Source organism: Alligator mississippiensis, chromosome 15, assembly GCF_030867095.1.
Source record: "Alligator mississippiensis isolate rAllMis1 chromosome 15, rAllMis1, whole genome shotgun sequence".
In the NCBI taxonomy this organism is placed as follows: Eukaryota; Metazoa; Chordata; order Crocodylia; family Alligatoridae; genus Alligator; species Alligator mississippiensis.
The window spans coordinates 25334806-25344823 of NC_081838.1; the positions used below are offsets into that span (position 1 = coordinate 25334806).

Sequence of the window (10018 nt, forward strand, 5' to 3'; positions counted from 1 at the left end):
GGGTCGTACCCAGAGAGTCGTGGTGGATGGGTCGGTCTCGACCTGGAAGGGTGTGGGCAGTGGGGTCCCGCAGGGCTCGGTCCTAGGACCGATACTCTTCAATGTCTTCATCAGCGACTTGGACGAGGGAGTGAAATGTACTCTGTCCAAGATTGCAGATGACACAAAGCTATGGGGAGAAGTGGACACGCCGGAGGGCAGGGAACAGCTGCAGGCAGACCTGGACAGGTTGGACAAGTGGGCAGAAAACAACAGGATGCAGTTCAACAAGGAGAAATGCAAAGTGCTGCACCTAGGGAGGAAAAATGTCCAGCACACCTACAGCCTAGGGAATGACCTGCTGGGTGGCACGGAAGTGGAAAGGGATCTTGGAGTCCTAGTGGACTCCAAGAGGAACATGAGTCGGCAGTGTGACAAAGTCATCAAAAAAGCCAATGGCACTTTATCGTGCATCAGCAGATGCATGACGAATAGGTCCAAGGAGGTGATACTTCCCCTCTATCGGGCGCTGGTCAGACCGCAGTTGGAGTACTGCATGCAATTCTGGGCGCCGCACTTCAAGAAGGATGCGGATAACCTGGAGAGGGTCCAGAGAAGGGCCACTCATATGGTTAAGGGCCTACAGACCAAGCCCTACGAGGAGAGACTAGAGAAACTGGACCTTTTCAGCCTCCGCAAGAGAAGGTTGAGAGGCGACCTTGTGGCTGCCTATAAGTTCATCACGGGGGCACAGAAGGGAATTGGTGAGTATTTATTCACCAAGGCGCCCCCGGGGGTTACAAGAAATAATGGCCACAAGCTAGCAGAGAGCAGATTGAGATTGGACATTAGGAAGAACTTCTTCACAGTTCGAGTGGCCAGGGTCTGGAACGGGCTCCCAAGGGAGGTGGTGCTCTCCCCTACCCTGGGGGTCTTCAAGAGGAGGTTAGATGGGCATCTAGCTGGGGTCATCTAGACCCAGCACTCTTTCCTGCTTATGCAGGGGGTCGGACTCGATGATCTATTGAGGTCCCTTCCGACCCTAACATCTATGAATCTGTGAACAGGACCCCACAGCCTCCCGGGTTGAGAATCATGGACCTAAACACATGCTCCCGTCCCCAGCCGTTCTAGCCCAAAGCTGCTCTGCCCTCCACACATGCGGTGCCCGGTGGCTCTGGCAGAGACCTCCCCGGAGGTTTTCTCTGGGATTCTCTGCTCCTCTCAGCAGTAGGTGCCTCACTGGCAGCAGGGAGAGCTGCCACATGTTACCTTGGTGTTGGAGGCAGACAAATGTCAGGGGGAAACTCGTTGAAAAGGGAGCTCCTGGATTCCTGGCAGTCTTGTCTCAAAGGGAGAGAAAAGGGCTGAACGTGAAGCTGTGACTTCTCTGTCTTTTCAACAGTCACTAGTCGAGTTCCCGGCTGAAGACAGCAAGGCTCCAGCCTCCGGTATCCAAATGGATCCCCAGACCCGTGCAGGTCGGAGTGCTGAATTTTATATCCCACATTTAAACTTGGAGAGCCTGGGCTCTTCTTCATTACTGCTACCTTCTTCGTCCTCTTCTCTTCCTTTTCTCTGCCTAGGACTGGTTTATTACAACTTAGCAGCTGACTGGGAATCCTGGGAAGTTAAGGTCCCTGCCTAGGAAACATCCAGGCATTCCCCATGCAAGCTTGTATCCTGATCCTCATGGTTGTTTTCCCTTCAAAGTGTAGTGTTATTTCCACTGAAAGCACCCAGCCTTCACCACACCCGAGCACCAAGCTGTGGGGGAGAAGAATGGCCAAGGTAGTACATCAACCAGAAACAATATGATCTCCTTCAAGATTGAAATACAAGCAATGTGCGTGTCTGTTCTCTCTGGTCGTGAAAGAACAAATGTGTTCTCCTGTTGTTCGCCTAATTCCCAGTACGCTGTCCTACCGGTGTTGAAATGTGGAAATGGAAGTCGAAGTGGAACGGGGCTGTTTCGCACAGCCCTAGTATTTACCACCTGCTGCAGCGAGGGGCTCTCACCAGGAGTCCACGGACCATCTTGTTATGTGTTCACCCTGGGTGCATCGACAGACAGCGCTTACTGCATAGCTTGCTAATTAGCTTAGCAGCAAACATCTCGACATGTGCACATGCACCCCTATTAGAGCACAGGAAGCTAATTAACTCCACAGCAGGGCAGTATTCATAAATATAATACAACTGTGCTCTGGTGTAGTTACATTGTGTGTGTCTGCGTACATGCGTGTGTGTGTGTGCAGCAGTGCCTGTGTACAAGCAGACGTCATAGATTTCATACACATTAGTGGTTGGAAGGGACCACATGAGATAATTGGACCAGCCCCCCTCCCGTAGTCAGGAAGTCTGCTGGGAACAAATGTTCCCAGCAGGATAAACATCCAAGCACCTTTTCAATGAGTCCAGAATAGGTGCTTGCACCAGCTCGGGGGTGGTGCGGAGCATGTTCCAGACCCTGGACACATGGACTGTGAAGAAGGTTTTCCTTATGCCCAGTCTAAATCCAGGAGTTTGTGGTCATTAGACCTTGTTATCCCTTGCAGGGCTCTGGTGAACAACTGCTCTCCCAGCTCCTGGTGCACCCCCTTATGTACTTATAGGCTGCCACCACGTCTTTCCTGAGTCTTCTCTTCTCCAGGCTGAAGAGTCTCAAGTCCCTCAGCAGGAGGATGATGTCCCTGGTTTTGTTTGAGACGCATTGGTAGATGTGCGCCAGAGTTTCATTTCCTTTGCCAGCTGCAGCATCTATTTGGTGGCTAATGTTCACCTTGTGCTCAATCAAGACAGCCAAGTCTCTTTTGGTCATGGTGCTCGTGACTGTAGCACCGCCAAGCCTATAGTATGATGCTGTTTTTTTCTCCAAGGTGGAGCACCCCGCATTTCTTGATGTTGAATGCCAGCAGGTTTTGGTTTGCCCACCTTGAGGACGTGTCCATGTTAGCCTGTATCCCCAGCCTGTTTTCCAGTCTGGCTGCCTTCCTCCATAGTTTAGTGTCGTCCACGAACTTTGCCACTCCGCATCTGATGCCTGAATCCAGATCATTAATGAAGATGTTGAAGAGTGCTAGCTGGAGTATTGAGCCCTGAGGAACCCCACTAGTAACCTTTCACCAAGTTGACTTGCTCCCATCAACTAGTACTCATGGGGTCCAACCATGGAGCCAGTTCCCCAGTCACTGAGCTGTGAGATGGTTGAGGCCACGGTTCCCCAGACTTGGCAGGCTGGGACACACTGATGCTTTGGTACAGGGGATGCCTGCTGGCTAGCCCTGCACTGAAGCACTCTCATGCTGCACCCAACATCTCCAGAGCACACTGATCCTGGTTGAAGCATCCCTCAGCTGGCAGGCTACCCCTGCTGGCTGGGGCTGCTCCGACCAGGACCCACACACTGCACATGAATAAAGTGTGGAGCTGATTGCTCCAGTGTTAATTGCTCCCAGGCAAATGTTCCAACAACATGCCCAGGAGTAAAACTTCTGGAGCAATAAGCTGCAGAGTTTTTTCATGTGCATGAATAACATGTGTAGGCACACTCACTGTGAAGTTTCATCCCATAATTTAGACCCACGTGTGCAGGGATACAGCCCCAGGGAGCCTCCAGCAGGGCAGTTGACTTGAGGCCTCAGTCCGACCCATTCTCGCTCCCTTTTTTTCACAAGAGGTAGAATTTTCCTTCCACCCCTGACTCCCCTGCAGCTCTGGCCTCAGTACAGCAGTGAGGTCTTCTCTTTTCTTTCCCTCTGCTCTCCTCGTTTTACATCTGGTGTATGTGCTCTCTCATTCTGCACCAGGTAGAGGGCAGATTCAGACCCGGGTTTCAACCTTTCAGTCTCCACTAGATTCTTCAATTGGACCCTCCTGACCCTTTCGGATGCCCATACCCTGTACTGTTAGTCTTCCCCTACCTCCCATTAGCAATATCACCTTGAAGTGGTTTCATTTCCAACCCTTCTGAACATTTTCCCCTTTGCTCTGTGCCAGGAGCCTTCCCAGTAAGGCTGACCTTATCCTGCAGCTCCATTCTCCATATGAATAGCTGGGCACCAATACTACAGACATACAGACCTGCTAGGATCAAGTAAGCAAGGCTTATTGCAGAGCAGGGAATAGGCCTCTGATGATGGGTTGGGGAAGTGAGGAGGATGCCTAAAAGCCAGCGGAACGGTGTTGGGGGGAAGATTTCTCTCAGGTTTGCTCCTTCTTGAGCACATGCTGCCATTGTTTGATTATCATTACTAGTGGTACAAGTATGAGATGGCAGGTGACAACTACAACTGTCAAGTCAGTGGGCGGCTCATTCTCTTTGCACTTGGTTGCTGTAGGTTAGTTTGGCAGCTCTTTGAAAAATACAACCTATATTTCAGGGAGAAGCTTAAGTAAGTTGTGCATTAAAATCATGCTGAGATCAGGCTGTGTTTTTTGGATTTCTGTGAAAGTCATAGGCACCGTAAGGAAAGTCTGGAAAATTCACTGAAATGGGCACTTGGAATAAGGGAGGGTGCAAAAGCCCTACATATACCAAGTAGGAGGACTTTGGGAGCCAGTTATAAAAAGGAGAGAGAGAATCTAAACATGTGGCCCCATGGTGCAATGGTAGCATGTCTGACTCCAGATCAGAAGGTTGTGTGTTCAAATCACACTGGGGTCAGCTTCTTCCTTCTTAGCAGTTTCTGAGTTCCTGGCTGACTCTCACCCCCTGTGGTGCTTTCCTTGCTGTGTTAGTGTTGAGGCTGTGAGCAGATGCCAAAGGAGCCCCCTTCTGCAAAACTAGTAAAACACCAGGCCTCAAAGCCTGGTGCAGGTAGAAAAGTTGTTTGGTGTGATGCAGTAGTCTAGGGAACTTTAGAGTCACTAAGGGTGCATCCATGCTTACCAAGTTGGCTTAACTGTCAGAACATTATTATTATTATTATGTGTGTATGCACGCTACAGTACCATAGATTTAGTAGATTTCATAGATGTTTAGGGTTGGAAGGGACCTTAGTAGATCATCGAGTTTGAGCACCTGCCCTGGGCAGGAGAGAGCACTGGGGTCAGGTGACCCCAGCCAGGTGCTTGTCCAGTCTCCTCTTACACACTTTCAAGGTAGCGGGGAGCACCACCTCCTTTGGAAGCCCATTCCAGATGATGGAAACCCTTACTATAAAGAAGTTCTTCCTGATGTCTAATCTAAATCCGCTCTCTGTGAGTTTATGGCCGTTGTTCTAAATCCACTGTAGATGGCCGCTAGGTCCCCTCTTAACCTTCTCTTGTGGAGGCTGAAGAGATCCAGGTCCCTCAGTCTCTCCTCTTAGGACCTTACCTGCAGGCCCCTAACCATCCGAGTAGCCCTCCTCTGGACCCTCTCAAGGTTTTCACATCCCTCTTGAGGTGCAACACCCAAAACTGAACACAGTACTCCAGCTGTGGCCTTACCAATACCACATAGGGAGAAAGTATCACCTCCCCAGACTTTTTTGTGATGCACCTGCTTATGCATGATAGAGTGCGGTTAGCTTTACTGGTCATTTCATTACACTGATGACTCATGTTCATGTTGGAGTACACTACGACTCCATGATCCCTTTCCGCTGCTGTGCTGCTTAGGAAGTCATCTCCCAGTCTGTAAGTGTGTTGAAGATTTCTTCTCCCTAGATGCAGTACCTTGCACTTATCTTTGTTAAACTGCATCCTATCTCTGCCCACTTTTCTAACCTGTCCAAAACTGCCTGAATCCATTCCCTGCTGACTAGTGTTTTTACTTTGCGTCACAACGTGGTGTTGTCTGTGTATTCGGACAGAGTGCTCTTCACGCCCTCACCCAGGTCACCGATGAAGACATTGAGCTGCACTGGGCCGAGGACTGAGCCTTGGGGGACCCCACTGCCCACATCATTCCAGATCAATACTGACTCATCCGCCACCATGCTCTGGGTGTGTTCCTTAAGCCAATTCGCCATGTAATTATCTACGTCGCAGCCGCTTAGTTTATTTATGAGAATGGGGTGAGACACCGTGTCTAAGGCCTTTTTAAAATCCGAGTAAATGACATCAATGTCTACTCTGGCGCCTAAGCATTTTGTGACCTGATCGTAAAAAGATACAAGATTAGTCAGGCAGGATCTACCTGCTATGAACCTATGCTGGTTGCCCTTTGGCATCCTTTTCCCTGTTGGACTCCCACAAATGTGGTCTTTAATAATTTTTTCAAAAGTTTTCCCAAGGTTAGAGGTGCGACTAACTGGCCTATAGTCACTGGAGTCTCCTTCCTCCCCTTCCTGAAAATAGGGACTACACTGGCTCTTTTCCAGTCCTCTGGGACCTGTCTTGAGTGCCACGAGTGCTCAAACAGTCCTGGCAGTGGTTCTGCTATGACACTGGCCAATTCCTTCAGCACCCTTGCACGAAGATCATCTGGGCCTGCGCACTTGAACACATTCAGCCCCTCCAAATGTCCCTATACTAGGTTGGCCCTAACTGTTGGTGGGTTGGTGTCCCTCCTGTGCTTGCATATCTAGTCCAATTTGAAGATTTGTCTTTTGTCCGTGTTCAGGAATACAGAAGCAAAAAACTCATTGCAGAGCTCAGCTTTGTCTCTCTTATCTGTCACCTATATATGTGTAGAAGTACTTCTTGTTATCTTTAATTTTGGTTGCCAGCCTGCGCTCCATTGCTACTTTGGTCTTCCTAACTGACTCCCTGCAAGTGCGAGCCAAGTAGGTATCGTCCTCCTTGATGGCTACCCCTTCATTCCAAAGTCTGTATGCCTCTTTTCTCACCACTAGTCTTTCCTGGATGTCTCTGTTCAGCCAAAAGAGTTTCTTGGCACTTTTGCCCCTTTTATGTCCTCCTCCGTGCCTGAAGGATTGTTCCCTTGAGGAGTGACCACTGTTCCTGGACTCCTATGTCACCAATGCTCTTATCCTTCAGTGCCTCGCTTACTAACCTCCTGAGCTCATTGAAGTTAGCCCTTCTGGGAGGTCTAGCACTTCTGCCCTACGGGGTATCCTTCCCACCATTTGCTGGATAGAGAATTTTAACAGTTGGTGGTCACTGTCCCCTAGGTTACCCTGTATCCACTGAACTCACACCAAGTCAATCACCAAGTCCAGTAAGGCATTTCCCCTAGTGGGACCACATACCTCCTGCATTAGGTGAAGGTCCTGTATGCAGGTTAAGAACCTACATGAAAGGTCATACCTAGCTGACTGCTCCACCCAGTAGGTCACCCATGACTACCTTGTCCCGTTAGTGTACTGCCTCTGAGAGCTGCCTTGGGAATTCGAGGTCTAGCTCATCGTCCTGGTGTGGCAGTCTGTAATAGACCCCCACGACCAAGTCCCTTTCCCCCAACCCCCTTGTATTCAGACCCACAGTACCCCAATCTGCCCCTCTTTTCATCCCATCTTGATTAAAGAGGATGTGCATTGATCCTTAACAGAGTGCAGCTCTGCTCCCCTCCACCCTTTTCCCCACACTCCTGCTTCTGTACAGCCTATAGCCCTCAATGCCTACTGACCAATTGTGGGTAGGGTCCTATCAGGTTTCAGTTAATCCAACCATAGTCTAGTCTAGCATTCGTCCAAAATTCAAAAAAGAGCCTCTGATTCTGAATGCCTGAAAATGGAGGCAGCCCACATGCCCAGCTGGTTTTACAAAGCTCTTCCCTGTGCAGACAGTGCTATTTATTGGCTGAAACTTTGGCCTGGGCTTCAGAAAAATGGGATTCAACTGCACTCTCTTTCCCCAGGCTTCCCGGGTGACTTCAGTTACATCTCTTCACTCCTGTGTGTCTCAGTTCCCTCCTCTATCGAATAGTGTTGATGATAACTAGCTCCTAAGCAAGGTGCTTTGAGATTATCTGGTGAAAAAGCATGTGTGTATGTGTGTTAAATTGATAAAAGTAACAAAACCCACCCCTCATTTCATACAATTTTGAAAATCTCAATCAATAAAAATCAAAATAAATGCTTGAAAATAAACATCAATTTTAGTGGCTGATATTTAAAAAAAATCAAATTCTGTCAAGCCTAGTTAGAGAGGTAGTTAGGAAGATCATACAGTAATTACAGCAGCACAGACAATACTCCAACATAGGGCAAAAATCACATGAACCACACAAACTGAGGATGACGTTACCCACCTTCCATATAACGGCCACGCGTGCACAGCTGCTCAGGGTGACAGACTCGCAAGTCTCTCCCATACTGCCCTGCTGTGTGTTATGGGGGTATAAGCTAGATTGTGTCCCTGGGCTGACTTCTGATCCTTAGGAAGCCTGTCTCTCCTGCCCCTGACCAGACCATACATGTCCAGTGGAGAAAGCCTTGCAAGTTCAGAGTAATCACTTGGTTAGCAAGATAATGGAGATCCACTGTCTAAAGGAAAAGGCAATGCTGGTGGTTTCCAGCTGCCCTGAAGTCACTGTTGGAATGAGCTCAGAATAAACCCAACCCAATCAAGGAATCCAGGTAATCAGTCCCTTGAGGCTGCAGGAAAGCAGGCCCCACCTATAACAGGCTCAGATAGCAGCCCTGGGCCTAGCAGTTCCTCCTTGAGTAATCAGGGCATCCAATCCCCTGTGGAGGCAAAAAACATTGCTCCAGCCTTTAAAAGCAAGTCCCAGATGGCAGTAGAGTGGTTGGAGAAAGGCTCTTGACCTTCCTTGGCTTTTGCTTACCTGCAATTCTAGCTCTAACTCACTCCTGGCCTGCCCCAGGTTGTCCTAGGCTCTCAGCTTACCTCAAACACAGGTCTTGACTTTAAGTTTACTATAGCCCTGGTTTTGATGCCTGGCTCTCTGCAAACCCAGTTGTTGGACGTTGTCTGATTTATCGGGTAACCTTCCTTTGGCTGCCCAGGCCCTAGTAATGATGCTTACCACAGGTTGGCAGGGTACGAAACAAAAACAAGGTTTCTTACAGGGGACAGAAAGAACACAAGAGAACAAGGAGTTGTCAGTCTAGAGCTGAGCATGCAAAAGGAAAACAGAAACACCTCACCCTGGGCTCTACCTTGAAGAAGTTTTCGGTCAGTTTTGTGGATTCGAGAACATATAATAATGGAACCAATCCAAAGAGTCACTGGTTGGGAACCGGTTCACAGCTGTGTGATGTGCTGTTGCTCCAGCAGCTTGGGGTAAGAGTGAGCATGCTGTTTTTCCTGTCTTGCATGCGGTAAGGGGTGCTTGCCCTCCTGCTTTGGGGCTTGCACAGGGTGGGTGTCTTGTGGTTTTGGACATTTTCACTATTGCCTTTTCACTTCTCTCCTCAACATGAGCTCCATAACTTTCAGTAGCCTCCGAATGACTGAAGGCTGCAGAGCGTTGGCCCCCCTTGGATGGCAGGGGGAGGTTTAGGGACGTGAGGGCTGGCTTCATGGCTCAGGGCTAAAGAGAATTCGTTTAGGAATGATGAGCTCAATTCTCCCTGGAGCCTTGAGGATCATTTCTGTTCTCAGTGATGGCAGATGACAGACAAAGAAACAATGGTTTCAAGTTGTAGGAAGGGAAGTTGAGGTTAGGAATTAAGCAAAATGTTCTCCTGAGGAGGGTATTAAAGCACTGGAACAGGCTTTCCAGAGAGGTTGTGGAATCTGCAGCCTTGGCGGCTTTGAAGACCCAGGTGGATAAAGCCTTCACTGGGATGGCATAAGTGGGGCTGGTCCAGTGCACTGCACCAGTGTTGCCTCCCCTCTGGACCTTTGCAACAGGTATGAAACTCTTCCAGCCCCAGTCGAGCCAGCACAGCTACCAACTCCTGCAGGCAATGTAGACTCATCCACAGCTACTGTCCCTGCTCTCCCTAAGACCACTCATAGAGTGCCTGGGGGCACAGGTGGTGTTTTCCTCAATCATCCCGGTTTTGGGCTATGGGCAGATGAGGGAGAGGAAGATGGAGGTAGTTAACCAAAGACTGTGGTGCTGGTGTCATCATTAAGGCTTCAGCTTCCATGATCACAGTCCGCTCTTTGGTGAGAGAGGCAGTGGTCTACTGGGAAGAGATGGCCTCCAGCTCACTGCGCTGGGGAGGAGACTCTTCTC

The 10018-nt window shown here is 49.4% G+C and overlaps 1 non-coding gene across 1 annotated transcript; it reads left to right on the forward strand.

Annotated features, from left to right (window-relative positions):
• The first annotated feature begins 4573 nt into the window (after nt 1-4573).
• Nucleotides 4574-4645, forward strand: TRNAW-CCA (transfer RNA tryptophan (anticodon CCA)). The gene has a single exon. It is a non-coding gene; the product is annotated as a tRNA-Trp (tRNA).
• The last annotated feature ends 5373 nt before the right edge of the window (nt 4646-10018 follow it).